The sequence below is a fragment of the Humulus lupulus genome, chromosome 4 (genome assembly GCF_963169125.1).
Source record: "Humulus lupulus chromosome 4, drHumLupu1.1, whole genome shotgun sequence".
Classification (NCBI taxonomy): domain Eukaryota; kingdom Viridiplantae; phylum Streptophyta; class Magnoliopsida; order Rosales; family Cannabaceae; genus Humulus; species Humulus lupulus.
Window position 1 is genome coordinate 133,523,523 of NC_084796.1, and position 3,794 is coordinate 133,527,316.

The following is a 3,794-nucleotide window of genomic DNA, read 5'->3' on the forward strand; positions in this document are numbered from 1 at the left end:
TCCTCTTTTTTTTATTCGAACACATTAGGTAATAAATCTCATACCTTTGACCATAACTCCAGAGTCCAATTCTTCACCTTCAATCCTACAATAATACTCTTACTAGAGTGACAATCTTGTTCCATAAGATATTGTCTTATAATTGTAATCTCATTAAACTTTCCATGCCCAATAATTCTGTTGAAACCCCAGGGTCTGCTTATCTCATCAGCAATAATTTTTCGTCTTGTCATTGGCACCAGTGATACTCATAAACTACCACCCACAACAGGGTAAGGCTAACTTGTAGGTCCTTGGCCTAATCCTTGGTACAATCTTGGGATCCTTCTCAAATCAAAAATCCAAAAATCCTTATTTCTTTCTCAAGGTATCATACTCTTCTTTGTCTGCAATGTTTGGAGAAAAACAAATGTCACGCCCTGGAACATCGTGTTTGGATACTTCAAACTTGTGAACTCTTACGTCCTTTCCAATAGGCAGATACTTCTGTCCTAATAATTCTAACAACCTCATTGGTTTCCCCCCCGAACCAATACTAAATCATGATACTCACTATCTTTCATATCCTTACTTAAAACTAGTACTTCTAGCTTTCTAGCTTTCTATCTTACCACATCTTATGTCGAGTCACCTTAGCCGTAATCCGGTATTCATCACTATGACTGTTCATCAAGGGACTATACTTTTCTTAATATCCCAGACACTAGCACATTCAATGCGTGGTTCTTTAAAATAACCATCAATTCTTCAGATTGCCATTCTATCTGTAGAAAACCAAACTCTAGGTTCCCACCTTATTCCCTTCATTCTCTATTTCCTTTCTAGAACTTGGAAAATTAAAGGGTCTCAACCCGACACTATCAATTAGTATGCTACGTCACTTTTTCACACGAACCAAAGTGTGTTAACTCAATCTGCTGAGTTGCAACCCTTCTATATCAAATCATCTTACTTATAGTCTAATGTGATCCACTCTTACGATCCACCCCTATACCATTTTACCTCCCAATGTACGAATATTGGAGCTTAATATCCATTTAAACTTCTTGATTACAACATGCTTAAGGAGGTAGTATAGTGTTCATTTAGGATTTCAATCTCAACACCAAATTCTATTGGATCACTCATCCGATCTTCATCTCTTAATTTATACAACAATGGTAGGTTTCTTAACCATCCTCACAAGAACTTCTTTCTGAATTTTATTGTCCATAGAGATATATATATATATCTATCCACAACCCATCACAGGCGCTATATCAGTCTTAATCGTTATCTTGTCTAACCTTGCTGTAATCCATGACGTCCTATCCAACTGGTACAGACCTTCCCAAGTAAGAGAACAACTTCCAAATTAATTTTCGCCTTGTACAGTCAAGGGTTTCTAACATGAATCACCCAATAAGTCACACCAGATCTTAGTCTTAGGTTTATTCCTTTACAAATAACTTGCGCTCAAATCCCTTATGCTACGCATTCACCATTAACTAGGTGTTTCATTCATACTGACCATGATCCCATTCTTTTACCTACCACGAGGCTCAAACCATCATCCCTTCAGCCTATATCTGGGTGCATCTTAGACTTTGATGCATCGCTTACAGTTTCATGTTTTAAACAAAGACAAGGTCCTTCGCATTACCCTTCTGTATCCATCCAATACACACGGATTCCTATACCGAAGAGTGTTAACAAATCCTTATTCTATCTTCTAAAAATGTGATACAAAATTATCCATTCAGTCTAACTTTAAGTTCCTCTGCCATCCTAATCTTTGGTGTAGCTGTCTTCGAAGAAACTTCAGGTAGTAGACGACATGTACACCAGTCTCATTGTGCCTCTTATCCCTCAGACGTTCTTCAGTAATTTCTTTGTGGCTTCTGATTGAATATTTTCATACTTAATCCCTTTTCTCCCTGTAGTGTGACCTTAAATACCCTCAGAGAGGTCGAAGCTAACACCTTCTGGAGCCCTACATGTGACCTTGCTTCTTCAGTCTTAGTATCATCAGTGTAGTAGTTGGGGAGTAGATCAACACATCCCTAACGAACCTGGATGTGCCTCATCCATATTGTTCATGTACTCTCTGCTTGTCGAACTTACCTGTGTTGTTGAAACATAATTCGGTTAAGAACCTTTACTGATAATTTATCATACCCCACTTGGTACAAGTAATAATTCCTTAAATGTCTCCTTCCTTGATCCTCAGCTGGTAATAACTAGATCGAAGATCAATTCTTGAAGACATTGTCCTGTCTTGTAACCGGGCATTTCAACTCTTCATCCTCAATAGGCGATGTCAACAAATCCCACGATACAATGCTCCGTCTAATCAATCCCTAAGTCAATTACTTCTTCAACTGAACCATTAATTCTTTCTGCCAAACTAATACCATTCTTCATACTGTCCCTAATACCGAATCTGTCCATAGCCAAATCATGAAGCGTACCCAACAACTCCTTAAATACCCATCTGCATCCCTACTAACCAACTTAGTTTTCATTCAGCCCAACTAATATACTTCAAGTGATGTCCCCTACAATCCATGGTTATCCCTTATCTAACAAATTAGCTCTCACTCAAGCCCATATCAAGGCTCTCATACGATGAGTTCAAACACTTTCACTATGAACCCCTTTACTACTTGTATTCCAATTCTTCTTTTAGAAGTTTTCAATTAACCTCCCAACAACCACTAATATCTCAAGCCCTTTGTATAATATCCTTGAGGCATAAACTTCATATCTGAATTTCTCCTGGAAGATACACAACACCAAACTCTCTCAGCTCGTCCTATACCCAAGAGCGAGGACTATCAAGTCAACTGGTCATCTCCGAGGGACTAGCCCCGGGCTTTGAATGTAACAAGGCATCCTAGCCATTCATTCTCTAATCCTGGGCAATCCTTAACCCTCCTAACGTACTAAACCATTCCATGTAGATAACGTGTCCTTACCTGACATCTTTCCAGATGGCGTCTCCTGCTTCCAGTGCATACAAATAACTTCACTAGGCCTCATCACTGTTATGATGACTATCCAGTAAGCTAGACCCCCTTTCTGTCAGAACCAGGAGCCATAGAGCTGTCAAGGATTCTTCTAGTTTGATCACTGAGCATCCGCCCTTACTAAATCCCATAAATGGGAGTACCATCATCTGCATTTCTTGCCCTACGACCATCGCGCTCCATAACTCATTCCTTATATCTTAAATAACATGGCCCTCCGTGCTGCCCAAGCACATATGAAAATCTCATGCACTGGAGCGACCTTGATTCTTTGGGCCATCCGAGAGTTTAATCATCAAATGAATCATATTCTCCAGCTACATCCGCTTGTATCAACCTCCAAAGCGGATTGACCAACCCACCAAGCTTGTTGACATATTCTGTCATTATCTTACCATTCTAAACCAAGTTCATAAACTCATTAGTCTCCGCAACTCAAATTATGTTATAATAACCTGTTTTATCAATTCACTGCGTGAATTCCTCCCAACCCATCATGACAACATTTTGGGTCCGAGTACAACCTCTCACCACTTTTGGGCATCCTTCTACCAAAACTGCTTAGCATAACCACTCTGTCACGACCTATCATCTTCTTAATATCAAGGGTTGAATTAGCTATGCCCATCCATTAATCAATTTTTGAGCAAGCCCAAATGTTTCTCAACACTAGAAGATAATGCTTCTAAAGCCTCCCACATAGAAATTATTATCTGTCTATACCCTTAAGTCACCAACACTAGTGCCCCTGCTGTAACACTATACAAAGCAGCTCTTTCCCAGCAA